Source organism: Chelonoidis abingdonii, chromosome 4 (genome assembly GCF_003597395.2).
Source record: "Chelonoidis abingdonii isolate Lonesome George chromosome 4, CheloAbing_2.0, whole genome shotgun sequence".
Classification (NCBI taxonomy): Eukaryota; Metazoa; Chordata; order Testudines; family Testudinidae; genus Chelonoidis; species Chelonoidis abingdonii.
In genome coordinates, this window is record NC_133772.1 from 5,768,223 (window position 1) to 5,789,255 (window position 21,033).

Below are 21,033 nucleotides of genomic sequence, written 5' to 3' on the forward strand. Positions count from 1 at the left end.
ATCTTTGGACAATGAGAATGGACACAACTCATATCCTGGTTGGATGTTCCAAGCTTTTGCCATGAGTACAGGCAGTGATGAGCTGCCAAAATCTTAATAACCGGTTCCCTATAAAAAGTTCTGATTTAAGGGGGAGAGTGCGGGAGGGGCCAGGAGAGACATACCCATGCAGCTGGGGGCCCCTGCAGGGCCTGGGGCAAATTGCCCCACTTGCCCCCCTGGCAACCCTAGAACTTGCAGCCCCCTCCCCCCTTACCTTGCTGGCAGCTCAAAGCAGCAGGACAACTCAGGAGCTCAGCTGAGCTGCCCAGCTGCTGGCCATGCTGCAGCTCTGTGGAGGGTGGCTGGGGGAAGACATCCTCATGGGGCCAGGGGCCCCTGCAGGGCCCGGGCCAATTGCCCACTTGCCCTCTCCCCTCCCCTCTGGCCAGCCCTGGAGCTTGCAGCAGGACCCCCACACACATCTTGCCGGGACTCTCAAAAAGTAGCAGCAGGATGACTCCAGAGCTCAGCTGAGCTGCCCAGCTGATGTCGGCGGTTGGCCACGCTGCAGCTGGGGGGAAGCCGGGGAAGGGCCGGAGGAGTATCCCCAGCTGGGAATCCTGGGAGCAACAGGATGGTCCAGCCCGCGGACTGGAGTTCTTTGCCCACTCCCTAACCCTTTAACAACCGGTTCTCCACGAAGGTCTAATTTTAGCAACCGGTTCTTAGGAACCTGTGGGAACCGGCTCCAGCTCACTACTGAGTTCAGGTCATTTACTGATTGGCCCAGGCCAGTTTTGCCCAGCAGAGACCAGGCTGCACCACCCAGCAAAAATAGTTTAAAATGTCCCACGTTGTTCAATGTGTCGTTTCCTGAACTCAAAACATCTGCATGAAAAAGGTAGTGAGTGGGACCATCATGGCCTGGCCTGGCCAGGGAGAGCACCCCCTGCTAGGTAACAACTGAACTCTGGTTGCTGAAAAACACCCTACTACCTCCATCTTTTAAAGTCGGGTGTTGGGCAATGGCGGAGAAATCAGCCATCTGCCCGTTCTCTGGGTGATCACAGCACCCTGAATGAATCACCTGAATGAACTCCCTCTCTGTCTCTAGAACCAGTCACTGCAACAGAGAAGCTGAGCTAGAGAAGTCACCTCCATGCCAGCGCCAATGGATATGTAGAAAAAAGTCATTTTGCTATTTACAGATTGGTTAATGAACCATATTTACATACTGAATTGACAGCACAGTGGTGTTAAGCTAACTGCTTCATATCTGAGTTAACACCCTCTGGGTGACTAAAACAGATGATGCACAGAGGTGACTGGTAATGGCTGATACTGGGGCGGGAGGGCACAATGTAAAGGTTCTGGTGGTGTGCTGCAGGGTTCAGGGCTGGTATTCGACACAAAGGAGTTTTGATTTCTAGACCTACTTTTGATGTCATTGTGTCGGGTTGCCCCCCCCCTTGGGGTACCACCTGATGTACTGGGGTACCACTGAGCCCACCTGTTACTCCCTTACCCATTCCTTCTGGGCTCCCTTACCCATTCCTTCTGAGCCAGGCCCTCAAGCCTCCTTCAGCCCACAGACATGTAGGGCCACAGCTAGCTGCAGAAAGACACAGACACTGAAATCACCTCTGCCTCTGAAGGCTTCAATTAAGGAATTGCCCAGCATTCAAGTGCACAACCCCTCTGGAGTGTAAACCCAAAATTACATCATCTTGGTAGAGAGAACTATATGGCACAAAGCTCATGAAATTCACCTCCACCCTCGTTGTGGAGGGAGATATGCATGGCTTTTGCCCCCAGGTATGAATTTCACAAACTGGTTTCAGAGAAAACAAAGTTTATTAACTACAAAAGCTCAATTTTGAGTTGTTATAAGGGATAGCACAGAGATCAAAGCAGATTACCTGGCAAATAAAACAAACACGCAAGCTAAGCTCAATATGCTAAAGAAACTGGTTATAAGCATCCATTTCTCACCCTAAATGTTATTTTGGGCAGATTGCAGAGGTTCTTGAGGGCAAACTGCTCTTGCTTGCAGCTTAAAACTTCAGATGTTTCTTTCACAGGCTGGACCGCTTTCCAGCATGGCTTCAGCTCTTCTCCCTCCCCTCCCGCCAGTCTTAGTTTCACACAGCAGTCACCTTGGGTGGGGATTCAGTGAAGAACAAATGCTGATTATGTCACTCTCCTGCCTTAAATAGGTTTTACATATGGCCGGAATGCTTTGTTTTCCAGTGTGAGCCCCACACCCACCTCCGGTCAGTGGAAAAGTACTAATTTTATCATGGAGTCCCATGACAAGTGACATGATCACATGACTCTGCAGCCACAACTCAAAGTCTGCTTGCTGGGTCCACAGGAAGGTTTTCCGGGAAGGTGGGACATTAGCATCTTTAAAGACCTAGTGTTTTTCCTAATGGCTCATCCAGACTGATTGCATTTTCCTCTGGTGGGCGTTCCTGAGGTGAAAACCCACTTGTAATTGATACATAGTCAATATTCCTAACTTCAGATACCAAAATGAGACATATGTACAAATAGGAAAATCATATCCAGTAAATCAAAACCTTTCCAATGATACCTCACATAACCCCTCTGGCATAAAATACATCTCGGTTATGTTATAATTATGTAATATTTCTATGAAGATTATGGGGTGCAGTGTCACTGTCATGTTTTACTAAATTATGTCATAGCAGACAGAGATTTTTAAAAGAGAGCTACACATGAAGCAGCTCTGGATAGCACTGATGTATTATATCAATTTGAAGAACAGAGATAATTGCAAACTAAACCTTTGATACGATCTTTTGGGGATCTCGTGATAATAGTGTAACCCACATACCTCCTGGGTGTGGTGTTCTGTCCCCTCTACTGACACCGAGACCACTTAGAGAGAGTTAAATGAGTCTGCTTTACAGCCTTAGCTAACAGCCCATTAGCTTTTATTCATGTGGTAGAGGCTCATGCACTAAGCTCCAGAGGCCCTAGGTTCAAGCCTGCCCGCTGACAACGCAGGTCTGTCGGCGTTACATCAGCACCCAATAATTCTGTCAGGAATCAGTTCTAATTTAACCATATAAAATTATTTTCCCTCTGTATTTGAATCTGCTCTCTCTCTGCTGGATTTACAAGGAGAGTGTGGCTCTCTTGAGCATCGCAGGTATCAAATCTCATGCTAACCTTTCTGGTGGCTATGATGTCTCTCTTCTGGTATCTGTGGTGCCACAGAATGCTGAACATGGGGCATCAGGAGCAAAGCTGGAAAAACAGGTATCGTGGCAGGAGGAGAGTGGGTTGAAATAATTTTTGGAATGTAAATTAAAACAGATTTCTGTGCTCAATCTCCTGTGCCCAGCCCAGTGAGCCAGGATGTTCCAGTCACCTATCTGAGCTTGCCTGCAATTTCAATTTCTCTTTACAGCTCACTTTTAACTAGAGATGGACCCCAAACTAGGGCACAGAATCCAAATCACTCAGAAACAGGAGGAAAATCACATCTAGGTGCAGATTTCAACTTCACAGCTCAGGTTTATTTTTATGATGGGCCATTTCAGAACTCTAATCCCAACACTCTTGTGAAGTGGCTTGGATTGGGATCTGAAGTTTAGGATGGATGGAAGCTTCAAAACGGACCCACTTTTGCTATTAACGTTGCAAAGTTTAATAGTGTGACTTTCCAGTTCTTAATTATTAGTCATTATAATATATTCTGACATTAAGGCCCCAATCCAGTAAACTCTTAAGCATATGCTTGATTATAAGCATATGAGTGGTCCCACTGAAATCAATGGAACTGCTCAAGTGCTTGGATTTAAGCCCATGGAAGTAGGCTGTTAGGTGAGGGCCTTTAGAAAAAATGAAATAAAATATTGTCAGCGGCAGGGGAACTGCACTTGTGTTCCCCTCATCTTCTCACTTCCCCTGTCTCCCACTGCCTCCCCCAGTTCGCCTCCCCTTTCCCTCCCAGGCTCCACACCCATTCCCCCCATTGCCTCTGGCCACCACTGCCTCCTTGGGGCTCCCCAGCCATCCCCACAGGCCACTGCTGTCTCCCCGGGGCTCCCCAGCCATCAATTCACATGTAAACAGGTAGAAGGATAAACATCTTTTGTCCAGAGAAAACTTTTTCATCTTTTCTGGTGACGAGCTGCCCAAATTGCAGACCTTAAGAGCAGTGTCTGCAATATCGATATCTAACACCTTACATAGTCTCTGTACAAACATTTCACGATTACGATGACCAGCACTGTCATAAATGGATAGGTAAGGTAAGGGTTAAGTTTCTTTTACCTGGAAACGGTAACCAAACACCTGACCAGAGGACCAATCAGAGAACTGGATTGTTTAAAGTCAGGGGCGGGAATTTGTATACCAGGGGTCTTTGTTGTTTTCTCGGCTGTGAGTAAACAAGGTTTCCTCCTAACTCCATCTTATCTTAAAGTTCTTTTAAACATCTGTAAGTACCAAGGGAGCGCAAAGTAATTCGGCTATGATGATCTTTGTGGTGTATTTACATGTATGTTGATTTGTTGGACTGGTTTAATTGGGCTATCTTTTAAATCAGACTGTTTCTTCATATCTTCTTATAAGCAAGAGCCTGTATTGAGTTTCTTAATGCAAGATTATTGTTTTATATTTTCTTTCTCTTTTTTCTATAAAGTTTTCTTTTTTTCAAAACTTGTGGAAGCTTCTTTTCTAGTAAGGCAGAGAAAGTGAAGCCTCTGTATCAGGTACCTGTCTCCCTCACGGGAAGACAGGCACGGGGAAAGGCAAAGCCAAGCTGTTGGTATTTTGCATCTCAATTGTCCTGAGAGTAGAGAACGCTTATCTCTTGGGAAGCAGAAAACCGGTTTCTTGCTACTCGCAGGCTCGACCAAGAGGCAAGCCTGGGAAGGAGGGGGGGAAGGGGTTTTCTCCCCTGCTTTTAGCATCCAAGGGATTTGGAATCTGGGTGTCCCACCAAGGGAGGGTTGGGGGCACCAGAGAGAGGAAAGAGGGGGGTCAGGCTCTCTAATTAAATTCCTGACCTGGTGGCAGCCAAAATATCCAAGCTGGTAGTGAGCTTGGGGGAGTTTCAGGTAAGCCCCCAGACTTTTGGACGCAAAAGTCCAGGTTTGGGACAGGACCAGATTGTGGACGCTAAAGTCCAGGTCTGGGACTGGGAGGCTAAATTACCACAAGCACGACACAAGCTTTCATTAGAAACCTCACATGCCCCCCTCTGGTGAACCATTTGTGACACACCGGGGTACAAATCCAGACTGGGGGTGGGGGGGCGGACTGTGTCACTGCTTTGCTGCTCTAGCCTCCAATCTGGACTGGTCACAAGCTGCCACCAGCATGCAGGACACACAGCTACGCGAGTGTGTGCTGCAGCCAGCCAGCCATTCCTTGGCTCTCACCAGCCTGGATTATTATTGCAGGGTGACCCCAACACACTCCCAATCCTGGATTTGCCCCCAGAAATGTATATCCTGCCATGCCCAACCCTCTGCCAAACAGTCCAGAAATACTAAATCCATTATTTCTTTAAGGGAATAATAAACACCACTTTACTACCACAAATGGAGTTACCCTGACACTTTAAACACACTGGATTAGATGAAACAATAAAACAAGTTTATTAACAAAGAGAGATTTTAAGTGGGTACACGCAATGGAGCATAACAGTCAGAATGGTTACAAGAATAATAAAGATAAAATGCTGTCTAGTTCCTACTAACAAACGATATTAGATTCAAAGGAAAGTTTCTCACCACATGCTCCCAGCAACATCGCTGACCAAACGTTTAGGTCAGGACCCCTCCTCCAGCATCCAATGGCCGTTTCCTTTGTCTTCTCAGGTGCAGAGAATGAGATGGGCAGGGAGAGAGAGAAGGGGTGTCTTGGAGTGTTTGCCCCTCCTTTTTATACTTGCAGTTCCTCTTTGGAAAGCTTTTCCAGCTGAGAACCAAGAGACAGGGGATCTGGTGGTGGAGGGAGACTTCGTGGTATTTCTTTGTTAAAATGCAGATCTCTTTGTCCCTGCCCCCGCTTTCTTGCCAAAGAATGGCCGCTTGACGGGTAATGTCCCATCAGCTTTGTTGGCACCCAGCTGGGGCCTCGGCTTGACCTTTGTGTTTGAGAACCCTGGTTAGCCATTCCCCAGACTTATCGGGGAAACACAGGTCAGTCATACTGTCAGCTTATGTTCAGAACTTCAACTAGAACATTGCTACATGCATTTTACCATGATACTCTATTACTGATCAGCAAGGCATGATTTTTCAAATGATACTTCACAAGGCATGCCATGTACAAAGTTTATCACAATCATGAGTAAGGTGCAAATACAGGAGTATATTCTGTCACACCATTATGTAAATATCAGACCATGAGGATCCCTTTAATCCCTATGTACCCCTGCTTTGCCAGGTGGCATCAAGAAGTTTCAATTTTCTCAGTGTTTTTCAGTGTTTTGCTAATGTAACATTTTATTTTGACTATTGTTCCAGTTCATTCCAATTTTCCATTATATTAATTTTAATGTAGAGTTATTGTTTTCTATTAAATTAGAAGGTTTTGACATTAGTGAAAGGAAATAATTCAATGGTTTTTTTTCTGAATTTTCTTTCTACTAAAAATGTTGAAATTTCAATTTTTGATCTGATTCAGAAGGAAAACAAATTGAGAAGTGTCAGAATTTCCCATAGGATGGACACTCTGTTTCCCAATCATCTTTCCTCATAACACAAAGACTAGAGGATGTTCAGTGAAATAAAACGTGGGAAATTCACAGCTGATCACAGAAAATACTTTTTCACACAATGGGTGATTATCCTGTGGAACTCACTGCCACAGGATGTCACAGGGGGCAAGAACGTACCAAGATTCAAATCGGGCCTGGATATTTCTATGGACCAAAAGAACATCTAGAGCTGGAATAGTTAATGCAACCAAATTCTGGCAAGAATATTAAATCTCCTACTTCAGGGTTTGAGCTGATTGTAACTATTATAGACAAAGATAAGACCTGGTATAGTATGATTATCCCCCACAGCTGCTACTGCAGTGTTCTTACACCTGCCTCTGCTGCTGGAAACAGGACACTGGAGTGGACACACCTCTGCTGTGATCCACTCTGGCAATTCCCTATGACCCAAGTGATTTGCCCAAGGTCACAATGGCAAGTGGTAGAGCTAGGATTAGAAACCAGGAGTCCTGTAGCCCAGCTCAGCACTGCAGCCACCAGCCCAGCTTCATTCCCTCATTCAAGGCTCCCAGTGCCCATTGGCATGGTCTGGCCTGGCCCAGAGAATGGAGCAAGGCTGCAGCCCATGAGTCCCTCTGTCCCCTGAGCTGGACTGGCAGGACCTGGCTATATACCCCTCCCTTGATGCCCACCTGAATGGATGCTTTGGGCATACTCCTGCTCCGCTCACTGATATTGGCTAGGCTAGTGTTGAGATCAGGGTTGGGTCCCCGTTCTGCAACAGGACAGAAAGGGGGTGTCACAAGGGAAACATGGCTGGGATCCCATTCCAGGGCAGTCCTGGCTCCCAGCCCCTGCTGCTAAAACCCACCAGCCTCTACTCCCCTCCCAAAGCCAGGGATAGAACCCAGGCATCCTGACTCTGAGAAACCCCTGTGTGATCCACTATCTCCCTTGCAGAGCTTGGGATGGAACCCAGGAGTTCTGAGGCCCCTGGTGACTCTCCCTGCTCCAAACCACCTGTCCTCCTCTTCATTCCTGTTAGCTGTTACCTCAGGCCACCTGAACCACAGGGACTGAGCTTCCCCTCTCTTATGAGAAGCAGTTGCTAGAATGGGGCACAGACCCAGCCTCCTTAGGGGAGGTGCTGTGAGACAGAGGAAAGGTCCAGTGGAGAAAGGATGAGAAAGGGAAACACTACCCCACAGACAGACCAGCATCCTCTGCTCCAGCAGGCAGGGAGGGTGCTGGCCTTGGGCTAACAGAGGTTAGGGGCAATGGCGTCAGTGCTAGTGATCAAGGCTGGGCTGGCAGGGCTCTATAGCACCCCCATCCGGCTGGGGCTTTGCAACACACAGGATCCCTCTCCCCCTCCCCGCCGCATACATTTCCCAGTGAAGCGCAGCAGCATGGTGAGCTTCTGGAAGAGCCGGCTACACTCGTCATCTCGAAGGCCCCATGCCGCCTTTCATGTCTTTGACCTTGACTGTTTGTTGTGGCCCATGAAGGTGGCTCCGGTGGTGTGCAGGGCCTGGCACAGTGTGTTGGGAAAGGGGCAGTTGGATATGGGGCAGGGCAGCAAGCTAGGGCACCAGCACCGAGGACAGAACATGGCATCTGTATGAGGCACCCGCCCTCCACATGGATCTGGGCACTGGGTGAGAGCTCCTGAAACAAACACATATACACACATACACACACACACGGTACCTGGCTGCCTGGGAGCTCCTCTAACACACACGCATTACACAGCTGGGGTGTGATCTCCTATAACAGACACCCTAACATCACACAGCTGAGCAACAAACACACCACACAGCCCGACCTGTCTCACTGTGACACACACGCTGCACAGCCTGGCCATGGCCCTCTTGTACCCACTAGTCCCCGCTCCCCTCCCAGAGCTGGGAAAGAACCCAGGAGTCTGGGGTCCCAGCCCCCCTGCCGCCCTAGCCAGCTCCTCAAGCCGCAGCGGGGCCCCACAGCCCAGATGCGGGGAGCTGGCTGCCCTCTAATGGGCTCCTGCTGCACGGGCACAAGGTACAGGGGGGTCAAGCAGCTGGAGGCAGGGTTAGGGTAGGGGGCTGAAGGCAAAATCAGGGATGTGGGGGGAGGAGACAAGTTAATCCCAGGAGTGAGGTGGTGACAGAGGGCAAAACTCTGGCACAGGCAGGGACGGGGGGGTAACAGTTACCCTCGTGGACTGAGACACCAGTGTTTGGCAAAAATCGGATGGGGGGAGCAGAGGAGCTTTTTTATTTTAATGTTCACCCCCTACTCAGACCTTGGCCAAAAAAGAATTTGAGGAACAGCTAGCCAAAGACTCAAAAAGTAATGGCAATTTTTTTTAAAGTACATCAGAAGCAGAAAGCCAGCTAAACAACCAGTGGGGCCCCTGGATGATTGAGATGCTAAAGGAGCAGGATGATAAGGGCCACTGAGGAGAAACTAAATGAATTCTTTGCATCAGTCTTCACGGCTGAGGATGTGAGGGAGATTTCCAAACCTGAGCAATTCTTTTTAGGTGACAGATGTGAGAAATTGTCCCAAATTGTGGTATCATTAGAGGAGGTTTTGGAACAAACTGACAAATTAAACAGCAATAAGTCACCAGGACCAGATGGCATTCACCCAAGAGTTCTGAAGGAACTCAAATGTGAAATTGCAGAACTACTGCCTATAGCCTGTAACCTATCATTTAAATCAGCTTCTGTACCAAATGACTGGAGGATAGCAAATGTGACATCAATTTTTAAAAAGTGTTCCAGAAGTGATCCCAGCAATTACAGGCCTGTAAGTCCGACTTTGGTACTGGGCAAACTGGTTGAAACTATAATAAAGAGCAATACTGTCAGACATATAGATGAACATAAATTTGTTGAGGAAGAATCAACATGGTTTTATTAAGGGAAAAAACATGCTTCACCTACTATCCCTGCTACTAGATAGTAGAAATCTACTAACTATATACGATAATTGGACATATACCTATCTCCTAGGACCTCGAAAGGTCATTGAGTCCAGTCCAGTCCAGCCCAGCCCCCTGCCTTCACTAGGCAGGATCAAGTACTGATTTTGCCCTAGATCCCTAAGTGGCCCCTACAAGGACTGGGCTCACAACCCTGGGTTTAGCAGGCCAATGCTCAAACCACTGAGCTATCCCTTCCCTTTCTTTGAGGTGGCTCAACAAGCTTCTGCTGACAAAATGCTTCCAGCCCAGCAAGAAGCACTAGCTTTGTCGGCAGGAGAGGGCTCCTGCTGACAAAGCCACATTCACACTGCCACTTGTGTCAGCGAATCTTTTGTCTTTCCTAAGTACCTGTGAAAGGCGAAACGTCGACATGCCATTCCTGAGAGACTGACACGCTGCACAGCTGGCCTGAGCCCTCTTGTACCCACTGATCGTCACTCCTCTCCGAGAGCTGGGAAAGAACCCAGGAATCCGGGCTCCCCGCCCCCCGCGTAGCCAACTCCCCACAACCCCACAGGCTGGGACCGGGCTGCTCCATTACGGGCTCCTGCCGCCGCGAGCGCCCCCGGCGGCCGGACTCGGGACCCAGGCGTCCGGGGAGCTGGGCCAGAAGGTCCCTGCGCTGGCGCCTCCCCCGGCTGCTGGAGCCGGCTCGGGACCCTTGGAGCCGGGACCGGGCGGGAGCGCAGCAGGGCCGGAGCAGGGAGCGGGCGAGAGGCGGCCCCGGGGAGGCAGCAGCCGCGGGCGGGAAGTCGCTGCCGGGCGGAGGAAGCGGCCGGGGCGGAGCCGGAGCGCCGGCGATGGCTGCGGGGCCGGCGCAGGTAGGAGGCGGGGCGGGGACTCCCGGCGGGCACTGGCTGGTCCGGCTGGGGCCGAGCCGAGGGGGGCCGGGACCCGGGCCCCCCGCGCTAGTGACCCCGGGGCGGGGCTGCAGCGCCGGAGCGCGGGGGCGGGGCGGCGCTGCGGCCCGGGCGGGCGGCCACGCGGAGCCGGCGCGGCCCCGGCCGGGCAGGGGAGCTGAGCGGGCGGAGCGGGGCTGAGCACAGGCCTGGGGCGGAGGCGGGAAGAGGAGCCTGTTCCCTGCCCTGGGATTCGGGCTCTTCCCAGCGCCCCGCGGGGAGCCCCGTGGGGAGCCGAGGGCGACTCCTGTCCCGGCCAGCAGGGCCCCGGGTCCCTGGTGGGGGGGAGTCTCCCTGGGTCACAGGTGCTGGGCGGGGGGTTCCCTGGGGGTCTCTCCCCTAGAAACCGCGTCCCCTGCTGAGACTCCGGGCTGGGGGCTGGAGCGGAAGGTGCTGAGTGTGTCAGGCTTGTGCCAGCAGCTCCAGGTGGCGTTTGAGGACATCGCTCTGTATTTCATCCGGGAGGAGTGGGAGCTCCTATCCCAGCTAGAGAAGCAGCTGTACCAGGACCAGATGCTGAGGAATTACCAGGCCCTTGTTTCCTTGGGTAAGGACCGATTTCCCTTCTTTTACTCACAGCTATGAGTTCTGGTGGGTTCCCTTGATTCCTTGTCAGCCCCTTTCAGGCTAGTTTCCTGCTAAAGGAGAAATCAGGACTACAAAGGCTGGATCTAATCTTAGTCTAAAATTATGTATCTCAGTCCTGCAACAGAGGTGGTTGCAAACAGCACATGAGTAACAACCGCTTCCAGGAATTCCAGCCCAGACATGGAGGGCAGGAACTCCGCCTCAAGAACTGACTCTAGACAAATAAGGCAGGAAGAAAACTCTCCTGCTGCTTGTAACAGCTTCACACCTCCCCCAAAAGAACAAACATCATAAATTTAACAACCATACAGTTGAACAATGCTGCATCCTAAGCAAAAGAACTGATAGGTCTGGGCAATGGAGCCACCTTGTGCCATATGACTCAGCCCCCAAAGCAAATTGAGAACTTTCCATAGCTTCAGAGTATGAACCAAACTTGCCTAGTGGGAGACAGGAAGAAATCTCCTCTAAGGAAGGTTTATATCATTATTCTTCTGCTTGGGATCTCTTGGGCTTTCCTCTGAAGCAGCGACTGAGAACAGTGTCCCACTGTGCCAAGTGCTGTGTGAACACACCTGGCCGAGGTCAGGGCCTCGTCGCATCCAGTGCTGCACAGACACACCTTGACTGAGATCCGGGCCCTGCTGTGCTGGGCTGCACCAACATATAAATTAATCCCTGCCCCCAAAACTTGAGTGAAAAACTGATTCTTTCCCCCAAAACAGGCTATTCAGATTCCACACCAGACTTAATCCACCGGATCGAGCGAGGGGAGGCAGAGCTCTGGATCTGGGATGCCAACGACTCCAGGGAAAGCTCAGGGCCTGAGAGCCCTTGCCCAAGGCCTGAGAGCCCCTCCTCAGGTAAATCATAATAATCCTGTCCCTTCTGATTTACACAGCTGCTAGCAGAGGGCTCCTTAATGTAGAAGTGTAACAAGGGGTGCTCTTGGGTGGCACAGCTGAGAGTATCAATTCAAGACGAGCTGCTTAGAGCAGGGCAGTCACAGCCCAAGGCTGGGGGTCCTTCACTACGAAGGCACATCAAACCAGCCAAACAGAGAGGATTTCGGTTTCACCCCTCGGGTAACTAGAAGTCATACAAGCAATTCCCTCAGATAGCCCAGTTCCCTTGTATCCCCACCAGTAGCACTCCTTGTAGGAACAAATGGGTATGAAAACCAGCGTCCCCAGTTAAAGAAAAAGGTTGTCCCGATCCCAAAGGACCAAGCCTCAGACCCAGGTCAATATACAATTCAGATGTCACCCACAAATCAGACTGTTTCCAATCCTTTAACATCTAAAGGTTTATTCATAAAAAGAAAGAAATATAAATGAGAATTAAAACTGGTTAAATGGAATCAAATACATACAACAATTGCAAAGTTCTTGCTTCAGGCTTGTTTCAGACTTGATGGAATGACATCCAATGCATGGCTGGGTCATTCAGTCCTTTGTTCTAAACTTCACTTGTAGAGAGCTTACTCCAGAGATACGGATTGGAAGCAGGAATGAAGACAACATGGAGGGGTTTCCCGGGCCTTTTATACCCTCTGCCACGTGGAAGGGCCCCTTTGTCTTACTGTGGACAATCACAGCAGCAAGATGGAGTTTGGAGTTGCAATGAGCTTGTCTGGCCTTGATATCTATGAATCATAAAAATGTAGGCCTAGAAAGGACCTTGGTAGATCATCTAGTCCAGTCCCCTGAAGTGAGGCAGGGCTAAGTATTATCTTTCTAGATCATTATCATAGCTTTTCCACTCAGATTTGAACCTTAGTGTTCATAACCTGAGAAGCTAGCATGAACCCCTCTAAGCTTAATTACCAGCTTAGATCTGATCTCGCTGCCACCAGCCAAGAATTTCCAGTGTCTCGGCTCACTCTGGTCTCCCCAAAACCTTCCCTGGGGGACCCCAAGACTCAGAGGCTCTGAGTCTTAACACAAGGGGATAAATATTCCCCACTCTCTCAACCAGAATTTCTCTCTGGGATAACCTGAGAGTTTTGTTGCACATCTTTAATCCAATACCAAGAGCATGTCCCTCTCTTCCCAAGAGAAACCCAAGACAGGAAACAGAAAAGTTCTGTGTCTTTTCCTGTAGCCTCTTCTCGTGGGCACTAGGAGAGTTAAGACAAGAGAGCAGTTGCCCCTCCCCCTGTTCTTCTTTATCACCAATTTTCCTGGTGGGTCAACTGAAAAAAAATCAACGGGTCTGTAAAAGCAAACCATTTTATAAAAAAGAGAAAGAATAAAGTACCAGTTTTGTAATCTAGATGGTAAGATACCCAGGCTTCACTTATAGAAATGAAAAACAATAGAAAGGTTAAACGCCTTACCCAAAACCAACAATTTTAAGTATATAGCCAAATCCATAAGACTCCCAAAAAAAAAAGGGCCCGTAAACCAAAAACCAATTCAAATACAGCAAAACAATTTAAAAGACTATACTTTTGCTAACTTTGTACTTACAACTGGGAAACAGAAGATTAGAAGGACTGGAAATAGACCCTCTCATAGCTGAGAGAGCACAGAACAGACAAAGACCCAAGACCAAGAAAAACCCACAAATTCCCTCCCTTAAGCTTTGAAAAAAAATCCGATTTCCTGATTGGTCCTCTTGTCAGGTGTTTGGTTCCCTTTGTTAACCCTTTACAGGTAAAAGAAACATTAACCCTTAGCTATCTATTTATGACAATCATCCTTAACAGGTGTCCGTCTAACCCAAGGATGGGAAAACTTTTTGGCCCAAGGGCCACATCTGGATGGGGAAATTGTATACAGGGCCATGAATGTAGGTCTGGGGCAGGGAGTTGGGATGTGGGAGAGGGTGCAGGGTGCAGGAAGGGGCTCAGGGCAAGGGGTTGGGGCAGAGGAGGGGTGTGGGGTGCACAAGGGGGGTCCAGAAAGGGGGTTGGGATGCGGGAGGGGGCTCAGGGCAGGGGGTTGGGGTGCAGGAGGGTTGTGTGGTATGGCAGGGGGGCTCAAGGCATGGGGTTGGGGTGCAGGCAGAGAGCTCAGAACAGGGAGCTGGAGTACAGGAGGGGTTTGGGGTGCGGGCTGTGGCCTGGCGCCACTTACCTGGAGTGGCTCTGAGGTGGCAGCGGAGCACACTGGGGCCAGGGCAGGCTCCCTGACTGCCCTGGCCCTGGCCCCGCGCCACTCCAGGAAGCAGCTGGCACCACATCCCTGTGGCCCCTGAGGGAGGGCAGAGGGCTCCGTGTGCTGCTCTGGCCTGTGGGTACCTCCCCCAAAGCTCCCATTGATCTGCAAGCTCCATTCAGGTGGTCTGTGGATAGTTCCCTTTAAGCCTGACAGTACTCCCATTGACTCCTAAGTAGCAAGCAGCACTAGGTTTGGTGGGGTTACTGCTTGGTGTTTTGTACGATAAAGACCTTATTTGCAAGTTCTTTGAGGCAGGAATCTGTGTGCAAACTCCAAGCCATGTGTTAATGTGCCCCAGAGCCTATAAAAACTCACTGAGCGCTCTGTGAGTTTTGAGTTGGTGGTACACACAACACAATGTGAAACCAGGAGAAAGTTGCCCGTTTCTACAGGGCTCTGGTGCATTTGCACAGCGTGCAGAGGCAGCTCCAGGCCCCAGCATGCCAAGCGCGTGCTTGGGGCGGCATGCCATGGGGGGCACTCTGCCGGTCGCCGGGAGGGCGGCAGGCGGCTCTGGTGGACCTCCCACAGGCGTGGCTGCGGAGGGTCCGCTGGTCCTGTGGCTTCGGTGGAGCATCCACAGGCACGTCTGCGGGAGGTCCACCGGAGCTGCGGGACCGGCGACCGGCAAAGCGCCCCCCGTGGCATGCCGCCGTGCTTGGGGCGGAGAAATGGCTAGAGCCGCCCCTGACAGTGTGGGTCCTAAACGCTCATTTAAAATACCCGTAACCAACCCTTTGATATTTCACTTCCCTTTGTACACCTCTACCCTAATAGAATGCTGTCCTCGGGAGCCAAAAGATCTTACCATGTTGTCGGTGAAACCCTGTTATGTCAAACTTGCTGATCTGCTGGAATGCGCAGCCCCGCCTTCCCCAGAGCACTGCTTTATATCCAAATTTGTGTTATATCAGGTCACATTATATTGGGGTAGAGGTGTATTTTCAGTGTTGTCACTTGTTTGTGCTTTTGTTTTGCTGTTTATGTCACTTTATTATTTATTTTTACTGTTCTGTGTGTGTGATGTATTAATCAAATTTACAGTAGATATCTCAGAGAAATTGCATAAGCCTGAGTGAATGGCTTTTACTCTCCTTTTCAGTATCAGAAAATATTTGTATTAATATTTGCGATGAGAGAATGAATATTTCTAGTTGACTCAGATTTGTTTAGTATCTTAAACCTGAGCTATGTATGCAGTTAATATGGATGCAAGCGAGATAGGTTTTTGTTTTGTTTTTTTAATACAGTGCTTTTATCCAAAGCGCCTTACAATAGTTAGCTAATGGCACAAACAACATTTGGAAAGTTCATTAAGTGGTCCACCGAGACCCTCAGGAATTTTCAAGAGGTCCGTGAAAAAAGAAGTTTAAGAATCATTAGACTAGATGAACTCCTGAGGTCTCTTCCAACCCTAATCTTCTATGATTCTATGAAAATAAAAATCTCTGATGGGAATAAAACCAAAATCAGATTGAAAATAAACCAGGAACCCATTTTCAACTGTGTTAGCATTTAGCGGACCAAGTCCTGGATGTTCCAGGTGCTGTCCGTTGCCCGGGCAGGCTACAGTTTAAGCACAAAACAAGACTCACAAGGTGCATAGCGTATGTGGGAACAGGCGCCAGGTGCTGCACAAACAACATAGGGTAGAACCACTGTGAGTCAGGCTGCAGATTTGTTATGGCATTTCGTATCAGAAATTACAGAGGAGTTACAGTAAATTTAGTAAAAGTCCCTGGTCACTAAACTTACTGTGACTGCTTCCTGATTTTTAATAAAACAACTCCTCCTTCTCACCCTGCCCAGGGGACACCAGCTGCCCAGCAGGTCCCCCCAGCACTGCAACCCTGACCCCAGCCTGGTGCAGAGAGATTGGGGTAGGCTAGAGTGGATCTGAGTGGCAAGGCTATTCACGGAAGTTTGGCCTCGTTCCCCCACCATAATGACAGGAAGGAGGGGAAAATCTGAGTGGGACTGTAACCCTGCACACCAGGTCTCAATTCCCAGAGTGAGGCGTTTGGTCCCGCCTTGTGAGACAGGCACCGCCACTGCAGGGAGAGGCACCCACCCAAAAAAGAGTCACGGACAAATGGAGAAAGAGCTCCATCTGTGACATTTTTCCCATTCTTGACAAACCTGTAACCTTAACGATGAGCTAACACCAGGATTGCTTCTGCTCTCTCCAGCAGGGCACGGGATCCTGGCGGGAACACGGACACAGTCTGAGTGTGGGGAGAGCACGGCAGGAACGCAGGATCCAACAGCCCACAGAGGGATCCATGCACAGGACACAGACCATCCCTGGGGTAAACTCAGCCAGAGACCAGACCTGGCTACACACCAGAGATTCCCCATGGGCCGGTGCCACCGTCAATGCAGTGATGGGGACAAGAGGTTCAGCAACCCCTCTGCGCTGACCCAGCACCAGCGCATGCACACCGGGGAGTGTCCGCACTGCTGCGCTGACTGTGGCAAGAGCTTTGCAGAGAGCTCAAAGCTGAGTAGACACCAGCGCACGCACACCGGGGAGCGGCCGTATCAGTGCACCAACTGTGGCAAGAGCTTTGCACACAACTCAAGCCTGACAGTACATCAGCGGACACACACCGGGGAGCAGCCACACCACTGCACTGACTGCGGCAAGGGCTTTTCACAGATCGGACACCTGAGAATACACCAGCGCACGCACACCGGGGAGCGGCTGCACTGACTGCGGCAAGGGCTTTTCACAGATCGGACACCTGAGAATACACCAGGACACGCACACCGGGGAGCGGCTGCACTGACTGCGGCAAGGGCTTTTCACAGATCGGACACCTGAGAATACACCAGCGCACGCACACCGGGGAGCGGCTGCACTGACTGCGGCAAGGGCTTTTCACAGATCGGACACCTGAGAATACACCAGGACACGCACACTGGAGAATGACCACACCGCTGTACTGAGTAGGGCAAGAGCTTTGCAGAGAGCTCAAACCTGAGAAGACACCAGCGCACACACAGCAGGGAGCAGCCATACAGCTGTCACAATTGCAGCAAGAACTTCGGCAGTGCCCATGCAGTGACCAAACAGCAGAGCATGCGCACTGGGGAGCGGCCATTCCAATGCACTGTCTGCGGCAAAAGCTTTGCACACAGCTCACACCTAAAAATACACCAGCGCATTCATACCGGAGAGCAGCCTTACAGCTATGCTGATTATGGCAAATGCTTTTCTCAGTTGGGCAACCTCACCCGGCACCAGGTCACTCTCACCAACACCCTTGTGTCACTGCTAGGGCCTGGCACAGTGCTGGCAGATGCAGACCAGGGAATGGTCCTCTCCCCATGATGTCCAGCAGAGAGACTCTGTGGGGCAGGGAAGAGGACTTTGCTGAGCAGTGTGGGGAAGAGCAGACAGGTGGGGGGATTTTAGAGCAGATGCTCACACCCTACTCCATTAGGGACCCCCTGCATCTAGCTGGGATCCACCTAGGATATCCCCTCCCCTCATCTAGCTGGGATCCAGCCAAGTGTCTCTCTTTCTACCCCCCAACCCCCGCCATCTAGGTAGGATGCAGCCAAGACACATACCCCACCTCCTCATCTAGACAGGACCCAGCAAGGATCTTTCCACCACACCTATCCTGGTTCCAGATGGGGGTGACTCTTAGGTGACATCTAGAGGTAGGATTTGCAGTCCTCCCTCAGCATGGATTGGGTTGAGGGGCAGGGCAGGGCAGCCCAGTGCGTGTGAGTGAAAGAAGACCCAGGAACAGCAGTCTATTTTAAACAGAAATGTGATGAAGAACTATGTACCTAATGTGTAACAAAGGTCTGTCTAACCAGGTGTTTCTTTGCTATTAAACAAGCTGATGCTTTCAGATATCATGGGGGAAAGCCTGTGTGAAGTGTCAAGCTTTAAGGTGAACCAACCGAAATGTTCTAAGGCCTAACTGAACACGAGGGCTCATGAACCATGTGACTGGCAGGTGCACAAAGAGAGTTTCCCATTTTATGCCAAAAAACCTAAAAATTTTGCACACCATGTTTTAAAATTCTGCATATTTTATTTGTCAAAATAATACAATATAATTATGTTAATTTCAATTAGTTTGGTAATTTATTTCAAAATACCTGTTGGCAACTATGTCTAGAACAGTACAAACAACTAAAAAAGATTCAGGGAGTGATTTTTCACAAATAGATTCCTTACTAGACCTATTCACACAGAACTTTGAGCAATAATTCATATAAACTACGATGTAGAAATGTATTTCCTGTGCCCCTCAGACACAGTGCAAAGGCTTAGGGGAGTGAGGGAGAAGGAAGTAATTGCTGGGAAGGCTCCTGGAGTGAACTTTAAGAGAAGTATGGAATGGTGGGGTGTTTTTTTTGGTGTGTGTGTGTGGGGGGGGGGGGGGGGTGATAGAGAGTTGGAAGGGACCTCAGGTCATTTAGTCTAATCCTCTACTCAATGCAGGACTAACCCTAGATAGATTTTTATCCCAGGTCCATAGATGGCCCCCTCAAGGATTGAACTCATAATCCTGGGTTTAGCAGGCCAATGCTCAAACCACTGAGCTATCCATCCTCCCCTTAGTTTACCCCGATCTCACTCATTCAATCAGACAACTCTGATCCTCTGCCCATAGGTCTCTGCATCCCCACTTGCATTCAGCCCCTTGCTCAATATCACCCCACTGGCTCCTGTGACCACCACCACCCCAGCAGCCCCATGTGCCCCATTGTGTCCATCCCCCCCATATCGGTTACCTCCACACCTGGCCCCATGGACAGAGTGCTGTGAAGAAAGAACCTCTAACCCCCTCACTCTTCTCCAGCCGTGAGCCAGCTGCCCTCTCTTTTGGTGCCACAGCAACCCCTAGTAGGGAAAAGGTGTAATTACAGTGCTTCCCCATCAAAATCATTTATTCTGCAGTGACAAGAAATCAGCAGGGCCTATGAATTCTGAGCTTGCACAGTAATGCAGAATTCCTCCAGAAATATTGCATATGAAGTGACACTACTGGTATTATCAGTGAGATGTAGGGAATAATCAAGCCCTGGTACAGAGGTGCGTAGAGCTGTTAGGGTTCTTTCATTAACTATATTTTCCTGTTGGCCATGTGGTTGCCAACGTTCTAATTTCTGAAAACAGGACCCTACAGCAAGAGCGCTGGAAGTTTCTCCTGCCCCACCTTGTCCCCCAAAGGCTCTAGCCCCTGTTCTGCCTCTTTCATTGATGCCCTGACCCTTCCCCCCACTTTCCCCTCTCCCATCCCACCGCATTTCTCATCACTGAATCTTCACTCTTCCCCATCAGAGCTCTCTCTATGCCGGGGATGGGATGGGATGGGAGCTGCAGTCCCAACATGGAGACTATCTGCCCACAAGATACAGATAGGAGGTGTCCCTGAGTGTGCAAAGGCTGGAGTGGGTTGATGACCCTGTCCTACCTGCCCCAACCCCTGGTAACCAGACTTTTGGTGTGCAGTCAGTAGATCTGAAAAGAAACTCTGCAGATCCCCTTTGACTGGACTTTCTGGTTAAAAAAAAAAAAAGACGCTTGGCAACCCTAGTCATGGACCACGCAATTGATTCAAATCACTGTATATGACTGATGAATTACGATCCAAGGACAGAGCAGTCCAGGTGTGGGAAGAGACTTTCTACAGAGACGGTGTTCTAACATCCAGATGGACATTTCTGCAGACAGCTATGGGTGCTGATGGAAAAAACGTGGAGTCATGCAAAGTTGGACAAACGAGCGCATGGCAGAGAGTCCATGGAAAGCAACATGTGGAGCTAGGTTACTGACCGGATATGAGCCAGTAGATGTGACAGGTTGTACCCCCTGCCCCCTTCTGGGATCCCACTGGTGTACTGGGATTTCACTGAGCCTGCCTTCTCCACTAGCCTAGGTTCCCTCTCCCTGTTTCGCTGAATTAGGCTCCGCAGCCTCTGGCAGCACACAACTGTAGAATCATACAGTCTGCAAACAGCTATGAGAAGACTCAGCTAGGAAATCACCCAGCCGTCAAGTGCAGCTCCCCTCTGGAAAATACACCCTAAATAATATTGTATTGCACTATAGAGAAATCTGTACAACATAAGCTCATAAATTTGCCCCCTCCCTCAATGTGGAGGAAGATGTGCACAATTTCCCTCCCTTTCCCCCCCTCATTATGAATTGCACAGACTGGATTTCATGTGAAAAAAAAGTTTAACAACTATGAAAGGCAGGCTTTAAGTGATCATAAGGGATAGCAAACAGAACAAAGCAGATTACCAAGCAAAATCAAACAAAACACTAAAACGTCTAAGGCCACATGTACACTACACAGGTTTTGGCGACACTGCCATGTCGCTAAAAGTTAGGCAGGATAGCCACTGTTTGTCAGCTCCTTTGCTGGCAGAATACTTCCACTCCCAATGAGCAGAGTTCACATTATCGGCAGGAGAGTGCTTCTGCCAACAATGCGCCATTCACAATGGCACTTGCTGCGACAAAACTTTTCTCTTTTGAGGGGAAGGGGAAGTTAACACCTCTGAACTACAAAAGTTTTGTTGTTCAGTTGCACATGTAGACATAGCCTCAGGCAAGGCTCTGTAGTGTCAAAGCCTTGTCTGTGTCCCTGTTCCTGCTCCCATTTTCCCCTTTAGCAAAACATTATTTTAATTCTCCCATTCCCAGTCCCTGTTCCCATTTCCTCCCCCCTTTACTTCCTGATTGAC

The 21,033-nt window shown here is 49.7% G+C and overlaps 1 pseudogene; it reads left to right on the top strand.

Annotated features, from left to right (window-relative positions):
- The first annotated feature begins 5,292 nt into the window (after positions 1-5,292).
- LOC116825123 (uncharacterized) lies at positions 5,293-18,405 on the top strand (annotated as a pseudogene).
- Positions 18,406-21,033: the final 2,628 nt, after the last annotated feature.